This window comes from Festucalex cinctus, chromosome 1 (assembly GCF_051991245.1).
Source record: "Festucalex cinctus isolate MCC-2025b chromosome 1, RoL_Fcin_1.0, whole genome shotgun sequence".
Lineage (NCBI taxonomy): Eukaryota > Metazoa > Chordata > Actinopteri > Syngnathiformes > Syngnathidae > Festucalex > Festucalex cinctus.
The window spans coordinates 29,391,244-29,419,036 of record NC_135411.1 but is presented as its reverse complement, the minus strand read 5'-3'; the positions used below and the strand labels follow the sequence as shown (position 1 = coordinate 29,419,036).

The 27,793-nt window shown below is 39.5% G+C and overlaps 4 long non-coding RNA genes across 5 annotated transcripts; 3 read left to right on the top strand and 1 right to left on the bottom strand.

The window, feature by feature from the left end:
* The first annotated feature begins 339 nt into the window (after window positions 1–339).
* Window positions 340–2,739, top strand: LOC144021948 (uncharacterized). Its single transcript, XR_013284234.1, has 3 exons — window positions 340–1,464; window positions 1,876–2,092; window positions 2,383–2,739. It is a non-coding gene; the product is annotated as an uncharacterized LOC144021948 (long non-coding RNA).
* A 192-nt stretch (window positions 2,740–2,931) lies between these two features.
* LOC144021908 (uncharacterized) lies at window positions 2,932–6,687 on the top strand. The gene is made up of 3 exons (XR_013284218.1): window positions 2,932–5,164; window positions 5,352–5,518; window positions 6,294–6,687. It is a non-coding gene; the product is annotated as an uncharacterized LOC144021908 (long non-coding RNA).
* Window positions 6,688–15,631: 8,944 nt separating this feature from the next.
* LOC144021848 (uncharacterized) lies at window positions 15,632–17,346 on the top strand. Of its 2 annotated transcripts, XR_013284205.1 has the most exons (4): window positions 15,632–16,148; window positions 16,370–16,493; window positions 16,801–16,961; window positions 17,040–17,346. It is a non-coding gene; the product is annotated as an uncharacterized LOC144021848 (long non-coding RNA). The 2 variants fall into 2 exon arrangements; XR_013284210.1 differs by lacking the exon at window positions 16,370–16,493 and having other exon boundaries at window positions 15,638–16,148.
* Window positions 17,347–18,705: 1,359 nt separating this feature from the next.
* On the bottom strand, window positions 18,706–19,243 carry LOC144021804 (uncharacterized). The gene is made up of 2 exons (XR_013284188.1): window positions 19,202–19,243; window positions 18,706–18,963 (listed from the first exon to the last, which is right to left on the bottom strand). It is a non-coding gene; the product is annotated as an uncharacterized LOC144021804 (long non-coding RNA).
* Window positions 19,244–27,793: the final 8,550 nt, after the last annotated feature.

Here is a 27,793-nt window from a genome sequence, read left to right as displayed (position 1 = left end):
TCCAAAAGCAACTTACATAATTATAGTTTCATATGATTGTAATTGTCTTATTTTCAAATGTTTAAATATTTTCTTGATTTGAACAAATATACTTGTTTTGAATAATCTTGATTTCAATTATTACCAAAATAATTGTGATGAGTATTTTTTTCCATAATAGAGCAGCCCTAGTGTGATGTGAATATGTGTATCTTGTGCTCATCTTTCCCTTTAATTTTTTTTTTATTTTTATTTTTTTATTTTTTATTTTTTGAAGAGCTCAGAATTGTTCATTCGGTAGTCTTACCGATTCAACGTCTTGTCATCATTGCTCTTTTTTTTTTTTTTTTTTTTTTTGTGTGTGTATGTGTGCGTGCGTTTGCGTGCGTTTGCGTGCGTGCGTTTGCGTGCGTGCGTGCGTTTGCGTGTGTGCGTTTGCGTGCGTTTGCGTGCGTGCGTGTGTGTGCGTGCGTGCAAATACGTATAAATTTATACTCATTCATTCACCTAAAACCTTATAAATATCCCATTACCCTTCGCCTTAACCAGGTACTTCAGAATCTTGCCAGAGTCGTGAGATTTAAATGGTCAGGAGACCAGAGAAAAGGTCAGAAAAAAAAAAAGAAATAAAGAGAAAAGAAAGGTAAATCAAAGTGACATCCAGCACCGACCAAACACTTCCTGCCTTCCCCATGATTACAAAATCAAAGTCTTACGCCAACCCCGGAAGCCTCTAAATTCCAGCAAATTTAGCGAGATCTCAAGAGCCCAGAGGAAAAACTAAAGAGAGGAAGGAGGGAAGGATCGATAAGGCAGAGTGAGATCAATAGAAGCCAGTACATCCAATCCATCAAAGTGAAGTCCAGCACCAACAAGACCCCTCCTGCGTGGTTACAAAACCGGAGTCTTATGCCAACCCCAGAAACCTCATACTTCTAATAAATTAAGATCTCAAGTGACCAGAGGAAAAACTAAAGAGAGGAAGGAGGGAAGGATAGATAAAGCAAAGTGAGAACCACAGACACCAGCACCAACTGATTCAAGGGGCTGTGGGAGGGAGAGGGTACTTCTGTTGAGTTTCAGTAGATGCTGGTGCGACGGATCTGGCATGCATAAGGACCACCACCAAAGAAAGAAGCCGTCAACCGCGGTCCAGCAAAGCGAGCACCCCATACACCTGTTAAATAGGTCGCCTGCACATGTCGTCACTTCCGCCACGGATTTGTTGTTGTCGCCATCCTGGGTGGTCTCCACCTCCACGTAGTGATTCGTTCAAACACGTATCACGTTTGTTGTCTGCGGTTAAAATGGCACATTGTTGCTGCATTATTGGCTATTCGAACAAAGCCAAGGGAGAAAATGGTCGGTCTTTCTTTTCCGAATTCCGAAAATAATTAGGAACCAGGGCCTGGAGACAGAGGAGTGCGGACTCCGGAGGGAAGTCGTTACTTTGGGCTCGTGTGTGCAGCGATCACTTTGTGAGCGGTAAGCTTGTTTACCTTTATTTAATGCATGAGGATTAAAAACGTTTCGACCGCCCATATATGGGCAAGTTGCTTATGTTTTGGATTCATGAGCAAGCAAGTTCGGTAGTACAAGCTGGCTAGCGGACGTTAGCCGAAAGCTAACATCGAACATTTTCACCCAAGTAGTGCCAGTGCAAAGTGTTTACTGCTGAAATTGGATTGATTAGTCTTGGGCTCTTAATGCAGATGACATGTTTTTTGGTGGCAAAATGTAAACTTGGAAAAAAGAGACAGAAGGGGGTGATGCAAGAAAACAGACCCCCGGTAGCCTACACATCATGCTAAAGAACTTATTCACGGCCACCCTACTGCGGCAAAATAACCAGTCTTTCCATATTTTATTTGTTTATATATTTGTTTATTTTAACAGGTCGCCCTGCGCCCGTTTTTCTGTCCAATCATCCCGACTGGGCTCCAACATTAAAGTTGGGTCCCAAGTTACAACATCTCTGTCTCAGATATGAACGTGCACAGGAGAGACAAGCAAAGAAAAGACGACTCGAAGTGGCAGAGAGTTTGTTGCAGTTATGCAGCCAGATGGCTCCAGTAACCTGTACCCTCAAGTACTGCTGACATCATTGACTCTGGTATGCCACTCAGAATTCATTACATGATATATTGTATGCATGAATGAATGTATGTGTTTATGTTTGTGTGTGTACACACACCTTATATTTTAGAGACATTTGGAAGTGTTTATAGAAATAAGTATTTGCCTGTAGCAATGTTCATACATTAAAAAATCCAACAAAATGTGTAAATTTCTTTTACACTGACAAAAAAAAAGGCTGGTTACAGGAACAGTACTATATTAAACCTATTACTGGTACCGTATTTTTTTTTGTGATCTTTTTTTTTTTAATTTTTATGTCTTTAGGGATCTCATGCCAAACCGACTTGATTGCCAATGACATGATGGAAACGAAGGCGAGCATCAAAGCATTGGAGGAGGACAACATGCGACTGTTTGTTTGGCGCTAATAAAGGCAGCGATTATACAAATTCTATTGTTGGGTTTGTTTACAAAGCTATACATAATACAAATGACAGGATTTGACTCAATGTGCAATATGGTCCCTCTTAAAATAATGGCATAAATCATTCTCTATTATTTCTAAAAACACAAAAAATGAAGTGAATAATGATTAGATGTAGTATTTTCACGGATAAAATTGAACTGTTAATTAATGTAGTTTATTTTAGCACAGGTGCCTACCATCCTGAGATATTTACATAAAAAAAATTAAAAAAAAATAAAATATATGTATATATATATATATATATATATATATATATATATATATATATATATATATATATATTCATTCCTTACTGCTTATCCTCACGAGGGTTGATAATTTGTGTCAAAATATTAGGCCATTATTTTAAGAGTATGACGGTATGATGTAATGTTGATGGGGTACGCAATGACTTTCATTATACTATGTACAGAGGAAAAAGTTGCTCTCTTTTAAATTTGTTTAATGTAAGACAAGTACCAGTACTGTGTTACAGTTTTCCCAATAATCCTTGTTTCACACTTGTCACAAAACCACTGTCCTTTTGGCAGTCTAGATTGGCACACTTCAAGTGATATCATTTGATTTTACAATCTGCTGCAGCACAAAAAAACTACTTTACTCCACGTCTTTGAAGTACATGAGCAAGTGGTAGGTGACAGCGGCTGAGCAGGAACACTGGAAGTCCACTGCTGATCTAGTAAATGCTCTCCCGAGCAGTTCAGGTAAGGAGGGCTTTTTGGATAATAAAAACTCTGGCTTTTCCAGCTGGCCAAAACGAGCGATCTGGGTGGACTCGCTCAATGTAAATATCACACTTTGTCCGCACCACAAAGTCGCAGAAGTCCCGTCCAGTTAAACTCATCTGTGCCTGAATCTGAAAATATTACAAACATTGTAATGAAAATATGAAACATAGAATTAAATAAGAAACTACAAAAAGTAAAGCCATACATACCTGGTAATAATATTGGTGTTGTCGTGACAAGTGATGGGAATTGTTGCCATCCGGCACCAGACAGAAATTGGGTGTTGTGACAGCCTCCTTAACCGTGAGATCATAAGAAAAGCTGTCAGTATGCTCAGTAGTTACCATGAACACGTTTTATTGTACTGGAAACTGAAACTAAAAATACGTCCTCTGAGTGGTTAACATTAACCATTTATAATAAGTTGATTAAGTAACATGTAACTAGTGAAAGGGTAGCATTAAATTTAATTAAGCCACGGGGAGGCTGTACATAGTTACTTTTTATTCTTATACGCTCTGCCATATTTGCCTGTTATAAAATTGTTAGAAAAACCACATCAGGTAAACCTAGCTGTGCATGTAAACACAATGATAACAGGAAGCCTGAGAACAAATCAACATTTTTGTGTGCAGAATTACCAACACCATGTGGTTTACTTACGTGCAACAACAACAGTTTCTTCTGATGCGATGTTAAAGTTTACACTCTGTATCCACCCGCTTACAAAATAATTGTAAGCCTCCAGGGATTTGTTGGCGTGTTATGGAGCATGTTGTCAACACGAGGTAGTGAAAGATGTCCAGAGAAGTCACATTTGGCCAGCAAGCTTTCTCCGTCAAAAAAAATCACCCTTGGTCAGGACGTAATTAGGATCAATCCCGCCACACAGAGACACCTTCTGCCTGTATCGTTGTTTTTGATCTTCCGGTAAATCGTGAAAATACTGCGAAAATGACATCTGGTTGATAAGCTCTACCGTGTAACTCGCGAGTGTACCTTGTGAACCGGCGGACCACCCAATATGGCGCCCGAAGAAAAAACTCCCATGATGCATTACGATGTACAAGCGACCTATACCTACATTATTATTCATCTGCTTGAAATCTAAAGTTTTTTTTTGTTGTTGTTGTTTTTTTTTTCTAAAACTGCCATTTGTTTATGTAGTAAGCACCTCATCATTGTTCTTGACACTGCGGTGAGTCTTTGCTCTGCATTGCCTTTACGTTTTGAGTTTGAAACAATGTTTTGAAAGTTGTCTGTGCTTGGCTCAATAACATAGACACTCACAATTGCTTCAACTCAAATTGTCATTGTTCCATTATTTTATTGTCAAACATCTGCTTAAAATACGACTTTAATCCAAAATAGACCTGGTCATCATTTGCCTTTGCATGGATAGCTGCCTAATTTAATACCTTGATTGTCAAACGTATACGTAAAATGTTGTGTAACCCAGACTAAAATCAATATTATAAACCAATACAGTATATAGTAATTGAAATAGAAGTTATTGTTTTGTAGTGTTAAACTATAAATACTTTTTTGTCATTTACATTATAAAAAAAAAAAGTTATTTTGTGCAAATTCAAGTTTGTTTTAATTGCCTACGAAATTGCGTAGTTTCTTTTTCTTTTGTTTCTACATCCTAACATGTACCTGTCAATCTTACCTATCTGTACTGTTATTGGTTGATGTACTTGCCACGTCCAATCAGGTAGCGATGGGTGCAGCGATACGTGGAATGTTCGAGAGTCTGTAAGCCTTTCACTAGTGTAAGCTAAGCTGTCAAGGAAGCAGACGCTCGAGGAGCCTTCTGGTGAAAATAGTCTTTTAAATTAGTGGATGCAGAGTGCTGTTTCGTTTTGGACTGTTTTTAACCCGATGTAATGTGAGTACCTCATGTTATGTTTCTATTGTGCTCAGACGAAATGTTTGTGCAGACGATCTAAAATGCTAATTGTGGCTAGCCACGTAGCATGCTAACGCTAAAGCTAGCGGAGTTTTGTGCCTTTTTATATCGAGTATGAAGATTTTCAACTACATTTAAAATTAAAGAGACACTTTCTGATGCACAGCGGACCAAGGAAACACTTTTTGGACCCTTCTGTTATGGATTGGAAGTCGTCTCGTGCCTTGTGGATTTGTGCTTAAGCTGGAGTTGGATGTCGGTCGTTACCGAGTGACGGGTTTCCATCGCTCATCACCCATCACGTGTCATTCGCTACCCTTGACCTCGGGATTCGTGAGTACTATCAAAACCGTGCACGTGCCAATTTATTTTTGCTTGCTTTGCAAGTGAAGGGGCCAGTTTTCATGTTTGTTAAAGTCACACGGCACCCGAGCAACATCAGGCCTGCAACTATAACTGGACTATATTTTTTTGCTGGGACAAATTTGTATTTAACATTTCACACACACAACCCTTTTCTCCCATTTAATTGTCTTTTATTATTTTTGTTTACTAAAATGGCTCATACTGTTTGCAATTGAATTTACTGTGTTTGAGTATTTCTTTTAACTGGTATATTTATCTACACAATATTCCCCAGTACTTTAATTATTATTCTTAGTGTGTAAAAGAGGTACATTAATATTTTTCCTGCTAAGTGGAGGCACCGCCAAATTCTAAATTACGCCAAACTTAAGAAATTTCTATTCTTGTATCTCCTGTTTACTAAGTAAATTGAATTAGTCGTTAAAGTACCCAGGACCCCGCTCATAGTACTACAACCCCATTCACAAGTGTTAATTCCATAGATACATGAGACGGGTGTTAGAGTTGTGTTTCAAAGTTTTATACTACTTGCTTTATTTAAAATACTACTACTACTACTACTACTACTAATAATAATAATAATAATTAATAATCAGTTGTCGGTTCCACTGAACACTGAGATTTTTTGCACTGAAATAGTAAAATAAAATTGTCAATGAAAAAGTGGTAATATGATGTTGGCATGAAGATACTGTATTTCTGCATTATCCCACGCTTCATTTTTGTCTACAAATCTCAATAGCAAGACCCTGTAGAGTCCCTTGCCACCCAGGTCCGGCCTTTCAGCACCTTGGAGCCCACAGAAAGAGCCTCTTTGTTCGGATGGGGGCGCTCGTCACGTCCAGTCATGACCACGCTTCCATTAGCAACAGGCTTCCAAATAACCAGGGATTGTGACCCAGCCTAATACCCGCCGCCGCATGTGTACTATTTACACAAGGAGGAACAGAAAATTGTCCCTCCCAACGTATCCAGACACAAGACCACTTTTATAACTTGCACCGTCACACTCGTTCGCATTTTACCAACTTGATTGACTGATGGATTCCACTGTATAGGTTTATCCCCTTCCCTGCAAAAAAATTAATCGCAAATCCCATTTCCCCTTTGAAATGAAAGGAAATGTCATTTATCTGGTCCAGCCTCACCCAAAAAACTGAAAAGCTTGTGTGTTTTTTTAATTAGAAAAATAGTATTTTATAATAAAAACATACCGTAATAACATTATTAAAGAAAATGTGAAGAAATTAAAGCATTTTTGTTTTCTACCTCATTTCAATGGGCATTGTGCTTCTTCATTTGGTGTGTATGACTTGGCCACCTGAGGGCAGTATAATAAATACAGTGACATTCATGAAGAACTTTTGCAACAGATTCAGTAGGATGCGGTAATAGTCATTTTTCATAAAGCATTTAATGATATTATGCCTGTGTGATTTCTTATACTGCCCGTCTACACACGTTGTTCCACCGTTTGTGTTCCAACACCCGTTGCTTAAACGGTCATGACAACACCGATACGATTTGTTATCCCATCTATGGAGTTTCCCACCATTTACCAGTAGTTCAAATTTTGTAGTACAGAAGTCGGTCAAAATCTTTATGCCTTTGAAGGACGTGAAAATGCGATTCAAATGGCCGCTTCAAAACAAAATGGAAAGTTCCCTGTGTCTTTTAAGGCATGAGTTCTTGAGACTTTTTTTTGTGGGTCTACTCACTGTCTACAAAATTTCATGTCGTCTAGTCAAGCTGGCAAAAAAACAAGAATTAAGTGAAGCACTTTTGACCACTTTTGCTAACCAAAACAGCAGCACCAACACACCAACAGTCAGTGGAGACCTGTTTTTAAAGAACTCCCCATGCGGTATTTTTCCCAGCAATATCAGTTCAAGTCGACTCTAGCACAGATTTGGGCAAAGTATCCGGCCCGCCCACAGTCTCTGCCCTCACAGTAATCACCAAATCAAAACAAAACTTAAAATATGGAGTGCTCTTAATTTGTAGTTGCGCTTTTCCTTATCCACACAAGTTGAAGTAAGGTAGCGAGCAAGAGCTACGATGTGTCTGCAGTGTTGCCAACCATTCACTACGTTAGCAACTTTTACAACCAGCAACTGGTTGTTGTTGTTGTTTTGTTTTGTTTTACAAAAAAATAGACTAGCAAAAATGACAATAGTGGTCCTAACTTTAGCAATGTTCTTGTTGTCTGTATGGCAGAGGAAAGAGGGCCAAGAAGATTTAATCTGGTAATACTGAACTACAATTCACATATGTACGTATTAGTTGTACATCACTGTCAGTAATGATATACTTTACACTACATTTGCGAGTCCTGGCTATAGGAGTGCCTAATGTGTTGGCTGTGGGTGCACAAAATTAGTGTGTTAAACCATTTTAATGGCTACTGATAATTTTGTTTCAAATACTGTATGTCTTTCTTAATTTTAAACATACCATATCAAAACACGTAGAAATATACTGAAACATAACAGTCTGTTTTTTTCTAAATAGATTAAAAATAACATAGTAGTGTTGACTGTATAATCATTCCTCAATGTTGTGTTCCATGTTCATTTACGTTTGGTGTAATCCCACCCATGAACACATTTCCTTTTTATTGCAAGTATTTGCATTGACCATTTTACTACAGCTGTCACATAAAATGCACATAAAAAAAAAAAGGTTGACTCTTGCATGCAGCTCACTTTTGTAATTTTAGTCTTTTTTTGCGGTCTGTTTTGGAGCTAACTCCAGTGTTATTGCAATTCTAAGTTAAACAATCAGGAGCTCATAAAAGAGCTGATTTTTAAGATTGCTTTTAATAGAAGAAGAAAAATGAAGGATTTTTTGTGTGTGTGTTTGTGTGTTTTTCTCTTCACGAGAAACCCAGGAACTCTGCTCAGGTGTTTCAGGATAAGTGTGTGAATACTTTAGTTTCTCATTTTTTGGGACAGTACTTTCCACAACTGCAAAGCATGCGTGTGTCAGTGGACAGTTTTTCAAAATCTGTTTTCTTCTATATTGTTGTCAGGCAAAATCATGTCCCTAAAATGGCTAATTTACAGGAACTAAAAATAAAAAATAAATCTTGAGTCATTAAAAGTGCATTGCACAAATTGATATTCCACCATATCATACATGGTGGTGCAACATCAACACACCATAGCAAAATCATGTGGAATCACTAATTTAATGAACCTAACAAAACAAATTAATCATTTATTTACATTTGATTAAAATGGTAGACAAAAGCGCCAGCGCCAGCCATCAACTTCAAAGTGGACTTATGCCAAGCCCCCAACCCCCCCAAAAAAAAAAAAAAAAAAAAAAAAAACCTTAAAAACTTCATAAATGGTTGTGGTTACATAATTTTTCCAAACTCTTTTTCAAAGGTCTTTAAGGCATTAGTGGTGCAACAAATAGAAAGAAGAGATGAGTAATCAGTGTAATATAGGGGGAAATACACAATCTACACACAAACCTATGTTTGTGGCTGAACAGCATCTCATTCTGCACTGAAGGATTATCAGTACAGTGATCTATTTTTAACAAAACATCCACACATTCGGTCTTTAGGTGACAAAATGCTGCACAGCTCCTGCAGAGTGAGACAAGACGAAGTTTTACAACACTTCTCAGACATAATTATAATTATTCAAAGATTTTGTTTTTCAACACTTTTGAATTGGTTAATAATACATAAAAATAACAGACCAATTGTAACGATTTGTGAAGAAATATGAATGACCATATTTGGACATATAGGGTTTCCGCCCGACAGTGACGTATATGTAGGAATTTTGGATGTTAAAATGGAATATCAGCAACTATAGTTGACCGCTGTTTTCTATGTGTGAGCCTTGATATCAAGATGCACTCACGACTCAAGTGGATTTTATTTAGATGCATCATGCATGCATCTTGGTGTCAAAGTTGAACATCAATCACTGCGGTGCTCTGGCAGACGGATGGTTCATTTTATTTAATAATAATAATAATAATAAATCCCGTGTTGAAGAATATGGAAAGCTCTCAAAAATAACGATTTAGTCACCATCACAATAATGACAAGGAAACAAAGTAGTTTCAAGTCATTTTATGCAAGACACCTAAACCTTACCCAGGCCGTAATTAGCCTTTAGGGAGCTTTCAATGCATTTTCTAGTGTCACATTGTCCTTGCAAATGCTGCCCATTTTAAAAAGCTCAGAAACAATCAATGCAGAGTTAATGAACCTGCTCATGGGGCTCCTGGTGGCCCCAATAAGGGTGAGATATTTTGAGCGGAAAAGCCACTGGTAGCAAGGCCATGCATTTTATTGGGGTCAGAGCAATTGGGAGGAAAAAGCACAGCCAATTTTTTGGGACGGCCAGTTGTAAGACTGTCAACACACGAGGAAAGCCGGTGCGTCCCAAGGGGGTGGTCAGTGGGACACGGGGCAAATGCCAGAGCCTCTCACCTTTTCCCATAAATCCTTATGAGCCACTCTCCCGCTGAATGTCGCAGGAAGGTCAGGTGTTTTGGGGCTCTGGCCTGCCTGCCATTAGCTACTCCAACTACATGTTAGTATTCAAGTGTGATTTTGGAGAACAGAAGTTTCAGTCACCACACTTGCCAAAAAATTCTGGAAATAGCCGGCCTACTGTGTTTGTGTGGCTTGTTTCTGACAGAAAATGTTCAAGAAGCCTGTTGGGGTAATTGTGTATCAGCAGGCATGCCGGTGGATATTCGGTTCTCTCAGGTACTTTCTCACTTCGACAATGGTGTCAGCTGTGCAACTTCTGCACGTTTGCTCTGCACTGACATCAAAATGATGCCACAGTTTGTTATTATATAAAGTTACTGTTAATATATCTAATTTTAATATTGTGCTCACTTGCCATAACTCCACAAAGGAAGACCGGAGCCTGGATCCATACTCACGACTTCGGCACTCAGAGGCAGCCACCACACCGCCTGTATAGGAACTTATTATGTATTATTTTAATTGCTCATTGTAATATTGTGCTCAATTGGCCAATTTGGTCACTATGACCAAATCGGCCAAGTGAGCACAATATTAAAATTACGACCGTAATTGTACAGGGAAGAGCTTATTTTGTGGCAAAATGGGAAACCTACATCGTGTTTCGTTGCCGCTTAAATCAGGAATTGAACTGCTTGATCCTATTCCTGAACCGGTCAAGTGGTACAGCCGGTTTTGAGGCTTCGTTGTCATCAACTACGTCATCAAAGCATTTTCTTGGTGCGCGCTACAAATGCTCCCAATTCACTTGGTACACACATCGAAGACTTGGTACAGAGGAAACATCACTACTAAAAGATAGTTAATAAAAATCTGTTTTCTTCTATACGCCCGAGTCAAAATATTCAACCAAAGTTTCACATCAGTCGCCACATGTCATCGACATGTCTCTTAGGTCACACATCCAAAAGACAAAGTGTGCTTAGACTTCAGCACTAGTTGCATTTTGGGCATTCAGTGGAAAATAGCCAATTAAAAAAATATATTTATTAAAATAAAAATGTTTATTTTTTATTTTTTTTTATTTTACTTTGAAGATCAGTTATTGGGTCATTTTGCACAGTCAAGTTTAATCAACCTAGAGTATTTAATAAACAACATATATCAGAAGGAAGACCGTTTTATATTCGTTTTACTCGTGAGGAGTTATGTACATTATCCTAACATGTACAACAGTCAAAATGTTTACATTTTAATGAACACATTGCCTGTGAAGTAAACAAAGATTTTCCAAGGGTGACAGTTTGACTCGAACACCGACTAATATGGGGAAAAATGGTTTTGGAGTACTGGTCGGCTGGCCTGGTGAAAGGGCGTGGAAGAACACGAAGGTATGAAGCTGCACTGTTTGGCTTGGCCCAGTAATGTATTTCACAACGGCTTACTGGCAAAAGGGCGTGTGACCACTGGAGAAGAACTTGTCACCAGCCTCATGTCTCCACTTTGTGGAGTTTCTGCAAAGTCTGCAGTTCAGCAGCTCTTCTAAGGAAGGTATTCATAGTGTCTTTTGGGATATTTTGTGGTTGTGTGTTCTGCACCGTGTCTGTAACCGTGGTGGGCAAACTTTTGTGCTCAAGGGCCACATTTTATTTTTAAAATGGGTATATGAGCTAGGTGAGTCGTAAATGAGGTTGTGTGCTGGAGTGTGGTTGTAACATACACTATGTCATTTTGATCATAAAACAAAAAAAATGTGTCACAGTATAATTTTCAAGTGACTGATCATAAGCCTGATTAACCTACTTTGTATTCTTTAATAATATGTTTGAAAGTCAAATGTATATTTTGAAGTGCATAACCACATTACCAAACCAACAATTATGGTACTTTTATTTGTACTTCTACCTCCCATCAGCGACCAACAACTTCACTTGGCAATCATGTCGTTCATAAAATGCTAATGCTGTTATCTTATTTAAGCTCTCAGATTCCATTGTATTATCCACTGTATTATCACTGATCGATGCAGCACAAAGCCACCCCAAATACACTCGTCAATAACAGTACGTCACGTAGACAACTTAGCTGAAGATCATTATAGCAGTATTATCAAAAGCTAATGCTAGCAACACTGTTAGCTAATGCATCGCACTAAGCATAAAACAGACAACACTCGTGTATTTAAAACAACAGTCAGTCTGTTAGCTTAATTTCAACGCTAAATAGCATCTATGTTGTAGTGCCATAAGCTAAGTTCTAGCAATGGATTCAACACAAACGGTGCAGCAACATATGTTGACAGAACTATAATGGTACTCTCAGTCTTAATATAGTCTTCATCCTCTGTGAAGAGCGGCTAATATTAGTACTGTTGAGCAGAGAGGACTGGAGATATCTGAATGAACATTATATCCATTTGTCTGTCTTATACTGCTTCCAAGTGCCCAAGGCAGGCACGCCAGAAAGAGCAGCACGATTTTCATTCAATCGGTGCACTTTTTAGTTCTATTTAATTACATCATTAGGGTATGTTTTTTTTTTTTATAAAGTGCAGTGTTTTCCTCATTGAACACCAATCTTTTTTATGGTTTGGGGAAAGGCTGAAACAGATTAATGGAATTCCCATTCATTTCAATTGGAAAATATGATTTGCGATACAAGTGTTTTGAGTTGTCTGTGGCCATGATACGAAGTAAACTTGTATCTTAAGGCAATGCTGTAACCTAGCTTAACTTCACACATAATGGGTGGTCTGGCACTCCACAAATGTAGCAATTTTTATACACATATTAAAAAGTCAGTTTTCCACCATATGCCCCCTTTAAAACATTGCTTGGAGAGAGATTTTGCCCAGCCTACCTGTTTGGACAAGACAGTCCTCCAATTAATACGACCACATAGGTCGTTTTAAAATGTGCCAAATTACGACCAAGTGTACCTATTGTAGTTTATCAGCCATGTAAATAGCAAAAAAATAGTAAAGTGAACCATAAGTGTGGTTCGTGGGACTCAAACCCGGGAAGCATAGTCAGAAGTTGAGTGTCTATCCGATTGAGCTAACAGGTCAGTAATTATTAATGTGTTGACTATGTGTTTTGTAATGTCAACTGTAGTTCAACCTAATGTAACGTGTACATCACTGAAAGCCTAATATTAATGCCAACCGTGTCCCGGTGATGACAAACTGATATACATGTCAACACTAAATAACATAACACTATAGCAATGATTTGCCTGTTATCTCAGTAAGATAGACGTTCGTCCTCTGACCATACGACCTGGGTTCGAGTCCCATTAACTCCACTTATGGTTCACTTTACTATTTTTTCACTATTTACATGGTCGATAGAGGTCGCTAAATTACAATACTCTGTCTTATTTTGGTGCATAGCAAAACGACCAATATGGTCGTATTGTGTTGGATGACTTGTTGGTTTGGACAATGCTATTTAGTTGCAGGGCAAAGCCGCATTTCCACACAGCTCACACACAAACTACCAAGCTAATCAATGCAAGCAAAACCAGAGGGACGGGCGGATGGCAAGGGGTGACATTCAGTGATGTCAGCATCACTAACGTTTTTTTAAGCCCGACACCTCCTTGGGTGACATGCCAGTGCTCGGGGGGGCTGCAGCAGTGTTGGTACAAGCCTACGATAGCAGCGCAAAAACAGGACAAAGACAGCCTTCATACGGTGTTCATTCAGCCCTGGAGACCACTTCTGGTTTTGTGTGTCTGGAAGTGAGAAGGTGGCAGCGAGACGCCAACATGGAGCACGGGAGGTTATTTACAGGCTTGACGTTTACTGAATTTTACATTGTCCTTCTTTGGTTATAACCTGCATGTCAATGTGCAAAAGTAGATATCCTTACTGGGTTTCTATAATGATCGAGACAAGGCCACAGCCGAGGCAACCGACACCGGCTGCTGTGAGGAAACATCGGTGCCGAGATGACATGTAATTTTGTCTGGGGGCTGAGACTAGACTGGAGGCCCAATGAAAACAGCATGTGGTTTTGTCATGTTAGCATACGCGTGGGAGATTAAAATCAATTCTCAGTTTTCTTTTTTGTTTTGTTTTTTTAAATTCAATATCTGATTTTAATCTATTTTGTCCTCACTTTTAGAAAAAGCAAATAACAATGGCATGTTTGTTTGTTAGTGATGGGCATGACAGAATCAGTTCCTAAAAAAAAAATTAAAAAGAGTCGTTCAACCCAAAACACGCACACGCACACACACCACTGACGGCACGGACGGTGTGACATAAAAAAAAAAAAAAAAAGTTTTGAAATGTAGTGTTTTTTTAAATTTATAAAATGATTTTCAAAAATAAACTGTTTACAGTTTACAGAGTGGATAATATTTAGGTGTAGCCTACATGTGTACATGTCATTTATTGTAATAATTGATTTCAGTAAAGGGCGTTCCGTCCTAGTAAGCCATTAGGCGGCGCTTGCCCGGCCTCTTCAAAATAAAATCATTGAAAATATTTCTGTCAGTGTCCTCTAAAATACAATACCGTGGTTCTCCTGTTTTGGTCTTAAATTCCTGTATATTTTGTCCTGTTTTCCTCGCGGGGAGCGGAGAAGTCGACAGTTTGTTTTGCGCATACACAATGAGAAATCAATTGTGTTAGTTCCGTGAACGTTGTTTCCGGTATGTGCGGCTTTTGAATGGCAAAAAAAGCTGTCGGTCACGCAGCCTATCTGACAACGTGCATGCACAAAATTGGCTTACTTGGCTTATTCTGTGGTCAGCAGCCATTGTTCAGTTCAAGTTCATCGCTGAATCCTGAGTGCCCTTTTCCCGGGGAACTTTTGAAGATCTGAAGTGTAACGAACTAAGGGGTTGTTGAGCACTATGATGTCTGACTGTTAGTAAACGCAACACAGGTCTCGCGGAGGGAGGGTACGAGGCGTGCAGTTCAGTTAATGTTGTTTGTTGTTGTACTTTTTTTTTTTTTTTTTTTTTTTTTTCCTGCTAGCATCGACAGCTGTTGTACTGTGGTGGTTATATTGTAACTAGCACCGGCTAGCAGTCAGTAGCTTTGCGTCCCGGTGTTCTGTCGGATCAGCATACCTCGTCAGATCAGCATACCCGTATGCTGATTTGACAGCTGCCTCCCCTTACGAAACGAAAATATATTGCAATATATAGCAAAATATCATGCAATACATTTAGCGATATATTCCCATATATGACATTTAGTATTTATATTTCACTATATATTGCAATATATGCATAGACAATATATGTGTATATATTGATAAATATAAAAAATGTATTGCAGTCCAGACCAAAAGGAGCACTATATTTTTACGTGTAACAGATTGTTACAACAATATACTGTAATATATGTGTATGCGTGTGGGCTCACATATTCCCACTATAAACTGTACAACATTGAGAAAATACAATGAAGACAAAAAAATTGCATAATGAAATATTTATTTTTGGCCACCTTGAAATATACTTCCATTGTTTTCAACCCTCCACACTGGATCTTGGACGTATGCATGAATACAGACATGGATGTTGTGGCAGATCAATTAGCATACATTTTCTTTAAAAAAAAAAAAAAAAAAAATCAAATCAAAAATCTGTTTTCAACTATGAAATTCCCTTTCATACCAACTACATTTTCAACATTAAACATCTGGTTCTTCTTGGAATATCCGTTTGATCAGAATCCGGAAGGATATATTTTCTTTTCATTTTGGATCGGTCCATTTTCAATGTTTGTCATAGCCTAGCTGCTCTGTAGCTTTAGCTCGTTTGATAGGATGAGATATAAATAACTACATTTACCAGAGTGCTCAGCGCGAATGACAACCAATCATAGCGCACGCAATGTCTTTGGCGCATGCGCAATGTTAGGCGCGAAGAAACATTTGAACGCGAGACTAGAGTATGCCGAGTAGCTCGCTCCCGGCGACGGTAAAAGAATTGCCCGGAGCAGAAAATGTCAAAATATAGGTTCGGACTTCGCCCTCGTTATCAACTGGATAATTTATTTTGACCCAGTTGCCATTACAAACACGACGTATCTTGTTCAATGTCGCACAACTAACAGCAAGAAGCCTGCTAATGGATGGCCCGTCGAAGATGCTGTTGTTCTTCAGTTAGCAGGTGAGTCGCTCTTCTCAAGCACAATTTATCACTTTTCTCCTTCAAGTTAGCGTTGCCTTATTTAAAAACAAAACAAAAAAAAAACGCCAAAATGTTTGTTCTGTTTAGTTTAGCATACGTGTATCCTTGTTTGACTATTTTAATCATTTATTCTGTAATATTTTTTTCAATTACATTGGTGTTAACATTGACATTAAATTTGTATTTGTTAATTAATATAGAAAAAGAGGCCACACTGAGAGCTGCTGTCTAGCCAGGAAAACGACGTCCTCATCAGTGATCTGCAGAGCCAGATCAAGGCTTTATGTAAAGAAAATTCAAAACTGTGAAGCATGGTAGTTAAAGGCGAGTATTGAGCATTATGTAATTCATTATTATTGTACATCATATGGTATTTAGACAACTATAGCCTGAGGCTGATTCTTAATGTGCTATCTACATCTAAAAAGCAGTCGCCCATTATTGGCATGTGTAGTCAGATAGGTAGGACCACTGTGGATAAAAGGATGAACGAGCATGATAAACTGTGCATGGAGTCGGTGTCTACTCTAAATTACTCCAGTTATAATTATTTGATATGTCAACTGATGTGTGGCTTCGTGGACAAAGTTATTGACTGTCTGTATAATCTTGTACTTTAAAAAAAAAATAGAAATTCCTGCTCTGTTGGTGGAGGTGAAAAAGCTAGTTTCCCACAACACCGCGACCAACGAAAATGTTGACAACCGCCCCACCAAAGATGCTGTTGGACCAGATGCTGAGAGTGACTATCTCGGCGAAACATCACTTTGCATACTTCGCGGACCCACACAAGTAAGTACTGGTATTTGAATTTCTAACATTAGAACTTATAGCATTATTGCTTGTGGTGTTTTTCTCTGTGTTGTCCAGCAGTTTCCCGGGGCCAAAGAAGCTGATGTGAGAAAGTCCACCAATAATCGAATCTGTGAGCTAAGACATCAGGTGAAGCGGAAATTGTAAGCTTTATAAGTATTTTCAACTTGTGTATTGCACTATTATAGGATAATAAATAATAATAATAAATAAATTTGTTTGTACTTATACAAGATTGCACTTTCAAGAATTTGCACTGTTTAATGCTGTTCCTGTGAACAAAGTACATGTCTGCCTCAAAATCCTGTAGTTTTTTTTGCTTTTCTTTTAAAAGGAAATAAAGGTGAATTTTGATAAATGCCGATTAGTCTGTGTTAATGATTTGCCCATATACTGTTTGTTACACATTTCTATATAATTACACACCTATTCTATAATGTAATAAATATATTAATGCACATATTTTTACATATTTATGGTACATTCTACCATATATTTTCTCATATATTTTTACATATATGTTCATATATTTCTCCATATATGTAAAATACATTGACACATACATTGAAAATATATGCAACACTATATCTTTACATATATTACCAATACATTTTCCTGTATAAATTACAAGGCATGACTGGATATTTATGAATATATAATTAAATATATTTTGGAATATATAAACAAATATATTATATCTTGTACTCAATATATTGTGATATATGGAAAGCGGCAATTTTTTGGATATTTTGCAATATATTACAATATATTACATGAAGATATAATATCTTGTGTAATATATTATCACTAATATAAAATTCCATATATTTACAATATATAATATATTGTTGTATATACTGGGAAATAATATATTTGAATATGTTGCAATATATTTCAAATAATATATTGGTAAATATATTTTCGTTTCGTAAGGGCTATCGGGCTAGCATACGTAGTCAGAATAGCATTCCTACGTTACGACGATCCCGTAAATGATAATACACTGCAATTAGGCTAAACACAGATGCATATTAAAAACACTAGAGCTACCAAAGAAGCATATGTATAGTTAGTTTTAACACGAGCATGCTGTTCTGACGGCTGATTGTAACATCGGTATGCTGTTTTGATGGCCGAAATGGGCACCCACAGCACATTGTTGCCTTAGTTTACTAGTCAAGAAAAAATAAGGCCAACTATAGAGCCACATTAAAACTTCAGAGGACAATATGCCAACGCGCTCCCACAAACGATTTGCATGAATTTCTGTATTTTTAGATGATTTAAGTCTTCGCGTCTCATTCCGTTGTGTTCATTTTGCTGACTGCTGAGTTCAGGTGTAGGCTTATGTGCACACTGCACAGGGTCGTCATACGAAAACATTTTTATATATCAAAACAAACTGTTGTCAATAAATCAAACAAAAACCATATGCAGGCGCGGATGACAGTTTCCTCACCAAACTGAGGCTGAATGCACATTATAATGACTTGCACACGAACTGCCCACTAGGTGACACAATTGTCATTTCTAATTAATGTAAAAGGCAACACTATAATCAAACAACAAAATACTGTATTGACTCCAGCGATACCATTATGTATGATAGTTGTCTACATGACAGAAAATTGTCTAGATTTAATTGAACAGATTTTGCAGGCTGTGAGAGAATTTGCCAGTTGGAACACCATTGCTTAATTTTGAAAGAAACATTTGAGAAGACTCGAAAAAAATGAGCTTTATTGTTGAATTCAAAATGAAAACCGATGCAGGAGGACTATGAAACATATTTTATGTACAAACTACAATACACGTTGCCAGTTTGCTAAAAGTACAAAAACATCAACCTACGTCTCAAAAGATTCCAAACTACGATGGCTGTAGCAAGTCAGCAATTTAAGTTGCATTTTTTTTTTTACACTTAAAAACGTTATTCTGCACATTCAGCATGTGTCCACCGCAGACAGAATTCACATTGCACCTTAAAATAAGAAGAAAAAACACACATTAGTGAAGCCCCAAAATTGTTTTTGAATAAGTGTAGTACAGTACAAGCATCTAACTGCCGCTGTGCCATAATAATAACGCACAGTGATCCACGACGCTAACTGCAGAACAAAACTTACTCTCTGAATAAAATGCTTTCACTATATAAAATAAATTACAAAACGAAGTAAAATGCAGTTCTAAATAATCAGTTATTGCATACTTTTACTTACTTGTCAGCCGAGGTATGCTGCTCCGACGAGTTTGACAGCGTGATGACGTAATTGCCTACTGCGCATGCGTAGCGCGTGCGCAGATGTGTGAGGTATGCTACTTCGACGGGTATGCTGGTTTGTCAGAACACCGGAGATAGAGGGCCGGCAAATGGCCATATTTCATGCCCGAGGACTCGGAGGCTCCAGTGTTCTTGGCCTTGCTCCACGGTCCTCCGGCGCGCTCCAGGAATGGTACAGCGAAAATATCATTTAAAGTGGTCGCCCTACTGGAGTAATTATCGCGAAAACGGGGAAGAATTTCGTACCTCATTTTCAAGAAAGGACGTACGAGAAACATCAATGGCTCGGTGGCTGTCCAAATAGGTCAGTAACCTTTATTGTTGGTTGAAACCTCTTGCGACTTTTCTGCGATGTCATTTTTGTCCTTCTCCTGGGTTGAGTTTACATCATGGTCACGAGACAGTTTTGAATACTGTAAATTCCAAGAACTGGCAAATTGTGATTTTATCATTTCATACACCACAGAACTGGTTACATTAAGTGTGTGCGTATCAACCTGTCCTGAATATTTCTGCTTTAATTTTACACCTACACAGCGGTATAAAATAATATTTAATATTGAAATTAATAATGAAAGTACCCCAAAATTTCTCGCATATGCGAGTCTTCAGCATGTCCACTACAAAAAGTCACTGCTCGCCACTGGTAATAGATATCCCCAACAACATCATTAAAGGATTAAACTACTACACTGATTGTCACCGAAGTGGGGTGAAATTTGTTCTCCGCATTTGACCCATCCTCTGAGGAAGCAGTGAGCAGCAGGGGGCTGCGCTCGGGAATCATTTGGTAATCTAACTCCCCAATTCCAACCCTTAATGCTGAGTGTCAAGCAAGGAGGCAATTGGGTCCCATTTTTATAGTCTTTGGTATGACCCGGCCGGGGGATTGAACCCACAACCTCCCAGTCTCAGGGTGGACACTCTACCACTATTCCACTGAGCTGAACAGTGGCTAAAACAGTTGCGCTAGTATGTAGCAGAATCTAGTATGTGGGTTTGTGAAAGAGGACCTTCCTGAGTGATTAAATCAAATTAAAAATGTAGTCACTGCCCAGACCAAAAGTTATCGGCAAACGTTTCCATTCTGTTTTCATTAAAGAGCTCATTTCCCTCACTTCAATTTGTTTCTAAAACAGAGCTGTGAACACACTGCTACATTAACCTCTCTTACGCGCGCACACGCACCAGCTCCTTAAATTTGCCTCGACTGATTTGAGGCCTGCTCCCAACGTGACACAGCTAATTAAGAGTAGCGAAAACAAAAAGCTCATGTTCGTATTTTCCCTGAAAAGTGAACCAGTACAGTGGCAGATGAAGGTGAATAGGTGGCCTCAAAAATCCAATACTCCAAATGTAATCCCTTGAACTCAGTCAGCATTGAAGAAGAACGGAACCAGTCTGTAATAGTATCGCAAGAACCTCAGACAGCAGTCCACGTTTTTACTCAGTGTGCCTTCTTGTCTACCCGCGGAAACAATTGTGACACACTGCGGTAAAATGGTCCGCATGTTGCTAGAATCAATATAGACCAGAGGTGTCAAACTCATGTTCGCTCAGGGGCCGCATGGAGGAAAATATATTACCAAGTGGGCCGCATAGGTAAAATAACTAGTGTTGTTCCGATACCGATACTGGTATCGGCAGAGGTGCCGATACTGCTTTAAAACAGTGGTATCGGTATCGGTGACTATCGGTGACAGCTTTTTCATGTTGAGAAAAAAAAAAACTTAAGTATCGGTATGGTATCGGTATCGGACGATACTGCAAAGCTGGGTATCGGTATCGGGACCCAAAAAAAGGTATCGGAACAGCACTAAAAAAACCTTAAGTATCGGTATGGTATCGGTATCGCCCGATACTGCAAAGCTGGGTATCGGTATCGGGAGCCAAGAAACGGTATCGGAACAACACTAAAAATAACGATATATAACTTAAAAACGATTACCGTCATTTATACACAGATTTGTGGACCAGCCCTAAATTACGGAGCTCAACTGTCATCGTGTTGCTCCGAAGAATAACACAAATGCAAAGGGAACGGGGCGACACGTTGCCGGTATACGTTCCGGACGTGTTAAATCGACCCATTTTGCATATATATTGTTCCCAGAATGCATTGGGTGGCGCAGTTAATGACAAGGACAAAATCACCACCAGACATTAAGAGAAGCCCAGAGCTGTAAAGTGAGAAGTTGTTTTTTTTGTTTGAATCCTGTATTTAAAATGTGCATTTTCCTGAGTGAAACCGGCAGACCGGGCCTTTAAACAAACCGTAACTTTAAGCTGTATGTAAAATAATGACATCCAGGACGACCCCCGTACAAGTTGAATTGCTCATCTGAGGACTGCTTGTGAAATCACAAATTGTATATATTTTGATTGTGGCCGGCTGATTAATTAATCTGATGTTACAATTATTATTATTATTTTTAACTTTACAAAATCATCTTGCGGGCCGGATTAAACCGCTTTGCGGGCCTGATCCGGCCCGCGGGCCGTATGTTTGACACCCCTGATTTAAAGGGTTCAAATCTTGGACGATGACCTTGCATACAGAATTGCCCATTTTTAAAGTACTTTATAAATAAAGTTGAGTTGAATTGTTTTTGAGCAGCGCAACTTCCTCTATGCATTGAAGACATATCGTCCATCTCCTTTTTTTTTTTTTTTTCTTGAACTTCACTGTTCTCGTCACCAATCTTTCTCTTCATGGCAGGTTTTCATTAAAGACATGAGTGAGACTGGATGACATATCTTTCCCTTGCACTTGGTGTCACTTCAGAATTATGTTTCACCAAAAGCTCTCATGAGCCTGATCTATGGTAGCCGTACGAGCCCATAAGTGATTTAGGGGAGAAAAAACACCCAGGGTACTGACATGGCAGAAAAGGTGAGGCCCACACTAACAGTGAAGTAGGGGGCCTCAAACTATCATCCTGTAGGCTGCAAATGGACCCCGGGCCGTGAGTTTGACATCACTGCCCGAGATGTTCCATTGTACTGGGATTCATCCAGTGGCAATGCATGACATGAAGTACAAACCACCGGGCTGCGGCTATCTTTGCAGCTCAAGCTCTTCCTCTACCACCCGCCAGTTTTTCTTGATCTCAGTCCATTGAGAGATAACCTCTGTTTGTACGGAAGTGATGCAGGCTGGCGGGGGTGGAGGCTGCTGGCACAAAGCAGAAAGTGAAGTTGTCGGTGTTGAAAGGCTCTCTGAGTTAATCCAGTCAGCGTTCAGTTCTGGAAACTCCCCACAAGCACATCCTCGGTACAGGCTGATAAGAAACCCTGACTTACTTTATAGGACTGCTACCACCTACATAAACGTAACTCATCTTGACCATTCAAGATTCTCAGTGAGCACAGGTCCTCAATAAGCAGAGTCAGGTCCAGAACTTGACCCGGGCCAAGCCATTCATCCATTTTCCGTTAAAGAAAGAAACCTTACGTGAGACATGTTTGAGGAGGCTTGTTCATGTTCTGGGGCTGCTTTGTCACTAAATCTGCGGTGAAACTAGACTTCCTTATCGCCACGTCGTCCAGCTCTTGCGGGGGGATCCTGCGGTGTTACCAGGCCAACCAGGAGACATTGTCCCTTCAGCGTGTCCTGGGTCATCCCCAGTGTCTCCTCCCAGTGGGACATGCTCAGAACACCTCATCACAGAGGCATCCATAAGGCATCTTAACTAAATGCCCAAGCCACCTCATCTGGCTCCCCTCAATGTAGCGCCTCCTTTATTTCCACATTTTTTTTTTTTAACTTCATTCTGAGAACTATTTAAAAAAAATGAGTAATAATCAGAGGTCAAGGTCGCCCTCTCAAAACTGAGGAGCTCACGCTGTGTGTAGGGCGCCACATTTTAAACTGCAGGCGAATGTCGGCTCGTGTCATTTGACACCCAGTATGTGCAACGTCATTAAATACCCCAAAGAAGCCATCAGGTCGCTTCCTTTGAGGTCTTAAAAATCTGAACCATTCGAGACTATATTCCTTGCAACATAACATCCAATCTGTGTGTTGTAGCAACAATAACTACAGGGATAGGTGTGGTGCATGCACACGTACGTTCGTGTATATGCTTACAGCTTGTATTTACCCGTGCACACTCGGGTGGGTGTGGAGATATTTAATACACTTCCCACTCAGGAAGAAAAGTCCACCAGATAACAGCGCAGTCGAGTGGATGTTGGTTTAAAGCTGCATACATTATGCATGTATCGCACTGTACAAGTGCACACGTGTCCCATCATCATCAGTCCACTTGACAGATCTGCTTCCAAGGTGCAGGGGTCCCTCAAGGAGACCTGTCCTCAATAGGAGAGGGGAAATGAGTTGTGACACTAATGACGCCGGAGGAGAGGAAAAAAGCTCCAATATCCATATTGGCCTATATAAGTTAAACTCTTTATTTGCAACATGCCGAGGGCTTTTATAAATGTATTGAAATTGGCAAATCATCTCTACAAAGAACAAGTCGTGGGCATTAATGTAATTTCATGTAAAACTAACCCTACACATGCCAAAAAATTACACGTTTTTGGCAGTGAGCAGCTAGCGCAAGAAGCTAACGTAGCAATCTACCGCTTCACTCAGTCATGAACAGAAAGATGAATATATATATATATATATATATATATATATATATATATATATATATATATATATATATATATATATCAGGGTTTTTTTGTTTGTTTGTTTGTTCCCCCCCAAACATGCCCAATATTGCCTCTAGTCCCATCACCCATCAACAGGAATGGGAACAAATCAGGAAGCATAAACCTAGTGAATTCGGGAAAGTCTTGTGTGATTTAGCAGAAGTCTGGATTGAGTTGGCTGAAGCGAATTGAGAGTTGCTCGTGTGATATTATGGCACTTTGAAGAAGTATTGTGATTTTGTCGAACTCTTGTAAGATTTGTGGAAGTGTGATTTTCGTGCAAGTCTTAAAAATTGGCTCAAGTCTTGCATGATTCATTGGAAGTCATCTGTGATTTAGCCAGTCTTAAGAATTTTAGCAGAAGTGTTGAGGGAGTCATAGAAGTGTTGCATGATTTTGTGGAACTCTGGTTTGCAGAATCTCATGATTTTGAAGACCCTTTGTGATATTTGCGCAAGTCTTTTGTGACTTAGGTGAAGAAGTAATGTGAGATTTGCCGAAGTCTTGCGCTCAGTCTAGCATTTTTTTCATGGAAGTGTTGCAAGATTTTGCGTGAGTCCCAAGAATTTTGCAGAACTCTTTTGTAAGATTTTTGAAAGTCTCGTATAATTTAGAGGAAGTTATGCAAGATTCACCAAATTCAGGCGCTTAGTGATATTGCTGTATTACTTTTGTCTTTACTGGAAAGCTTGTGAGCTTTGTGCAAGTCTTGTACGAGTTGCATGATTTAGTGCACGTGTCAAGTCCTTGAGGGCCTCGGTCCTGCATGTTTTCGAGGTTTCTCTACTCCAACACACCTGATTCAATGATCAGGATCATTATCAGGCTCCTGCAGAGCTTGCTGATAAGCATCCATCCATTTTCTTGACCGCTTATTCGTCACAAGGGTCGCGGGGGGTGCTGGCGCCTATCTCAGCTGGCTCTGGGCAGGAGGCGGGGGACACCCTGGACCGGTTGCCAGCCAATCGCAGGCTGATAAGAATAAATATGAATAAGCTGAGTTGAATGTGGGGAAACCTTCAAAAACATGCAGGACTCAGGCTCTTGAGGACCGGACTCTGACACCGATTGAGTGGAAATCTCGATAGATTTATCCACATCTTGTGTACATATCTGAATACTGGGCTCAAGTCTCATGCTGATTTTTAGCAGTCTTCCATTATTTCGTGGAAGTACAAAATTTGCTGAAGTCTTTTATGCTTTGGCACAATATTGCGTGTTTTTCTCATGTGACATCACAGATGATGGTGGCTTGAACTCTCTTCAGTCTCAAGACATGTTTGAAGTCTTGTAACATTTAAAGGAATTCTCAAAATATTTGCATTTGTATTGTGTGATTTAGTGAAAGTCATGTTAAGAAGTCTGGTCAAATGTGTGCTTGCTCGTTTGATTTACTGATAGTATTAAGTCTCGTGATTCTATGGTAGTCTCATAGAATTAGCCAAAATCTTGCTAGATTTAGTGAAAGTATTGAAAGAATTGCCTACAATATTTTTGTGCTGTATTATTTACTGCAGCAAGTAGCCTTGCAAAATTTGCAATAACAATTTGACGTTGTGGCATATTTTTTGCAGAAATTTAGGAAAACTCGAAGTTCTTTCACTCTGAAAAAGAAAATTACCTACCCTTGATTATTTGGGGATGAATTCCTCGTTAAATTAAACCCATAAAGTCCAACTGCGTTTATTGCCATATTTAAAATGACGAATGAGTGCCCCCAAAATCCAATGAATATTCAGATTGTTACACGCTAGATGTGTAGCCACTTCTTGGTGTGAGGTTAACACGTTCCCTCGTTTCTATTTTAAGTAGCCAGCAGGGAGGCTCGGGGGCTTGCGGCAGACAGCGCGGCGCTGTGACTCCCGAGCAACGTGCTTCTCGAGGGAGTTTTTACACCTGAACGTAAGAGGGCCCGGGGACGTCAGGCTCTCGTACGCCAGAGGACCCCCTGCAGTGCCTGTCCGAGTCTCAGCTGTTCCTGCCGCCAGTGCGCCTGTCAAAACAGCCGCTTGTTCAAGTGAGCGGCCGCTTCTGACAGTGATAAATGGCCTTGTCCATCCAAGATGAATTTTGGAACCACAAGACTTACAGTTCATGGTGACTTTGTTTGTACAGCGGTACGGATTAGACAATGCAGAATCCCAAACCTTATGCACTAAAACATACTGTAAGGAAAGAATTCTCCTGGTGCTCATGAAGGGAATAGAATCCAAACAGCCTGTTTTTTGGAATGAGGACTGTTAGATTTCAGTTGCCTTGACAGTCATTAGCCTCCATGGTGATAAAAACGTACAGACAAGGGCAGTGTTTTAACAACCTTTATTGAGCCAAAGTTCTTTTACACTGGGAAAATCACTACCAAACAACGTCACAAAAGGTTTGAATACTGAAGTAGTGAGGATCTTGTCATGATTTTTCTCACAAATTGACTTCTTAGTGAGTCTGGTCTACTCAATTGAGCTGATTTACTGGCAGGAAAGTCTTTTGTATGAACCGTACCAAGTGGAGACAGATTTTGATGGAAGAGCATTTCATTGTTCTGCCTATCTATACATCATTGGCACAGACAGATGAAGACTTTTTCAAAACCTTTACGACATTTGTGTAGGATCGGGAGTGCTTGCTGCGGATAGCAAAAATCTGTCAGTAATTGACGACCCCAACCCCCCAAAAAAGGTTTATAATTCCCTCGACACACCACAAAATGGCACCAAATAACTTTGTTTCTATTAGAAAAGGCGATGGTCTGACTAAATGAAACACCTCCTTTCACTTCAACACAGTTCCTTGGCACCAAGAAGTGGCGACACATCAATATTTTTAATTAATAGCGGTTGGATGATGGTGACAGTTTGGAGCCTGGAGCAAATTTTCACAAATACATTGCTTTCAGGTTATACGCATTGAGAGCAATTATTATTGCATGCTTTTATGCACTACAAACACCGTTAAGTGTAATTTTTCTTCTTCTTCTAAAAAAACAAAACAAAAAAAACAACACTTTACAGGAATGTGTTTGGGGTGTTTTTGGAGGTCTGGAATGGATCAATGGGGAAATATTATTTGCGATATTGTGTTTTCAGATACATCACAATGTTGAATTTTACCTCGAGGCCCCACTGTATAACTTATCGCAACGCGAAAACTGGTTTCCACTTACAAGCTTCAACTGGCTCTGTCAATGGTATCACATGATGTTTGGATCAATGATTAAAGCAACATGCAGCAAAAAATAGGCATGCACGAGGGCATTGTGAGGTTTGTAGTGGGTCGGTGTTGGTGGGGGCGGTTGGCTCATTGAAGCCTGCGACACACGCATATGTTGTCAGGCTCAGGAAGAACTCATTGGGTTGATGACAAGGCAGGGGTGGTCAGAAAAACCTAATGCCTGAGGCCCCAGCATGCCCTGGGGGCTTTCTGTTTAGGAGCACAAAGCCACCGTGTATCAGGCCTACCATCCCCATGTCAGGCCCGTGTCGCCTCCCTCCCCGGCCCCCCATCCACCCCCACCTCCGCAAGAACTTTGATTTGCGGCCAAAGCAAACAGTTCAACGGCGGGGATCTGCCGCAGTCCCGGTTCCCATGGCGACGGCACACGAGGGCACTGGATTGGACTTGATGATTGGAGTGGACAAAGAGTTCGATTCAGGGATGTGAATTTGGATGGCTGGCAGAGTTAGGACCGGAATAAAACAACAACAAGAAAAATGACAGTGTGCAAAAACCTAACGTGCAATCAACCAAGTGATTACAAACACATGCTGTCACTTGAAGCAGGTGTATGAGACTGAAAACATTTTGTGCTTAAAAGTTTGTGCTCAAGGATTATGGAATGTTCTATCTATACCAGTACGAGTACTCAACT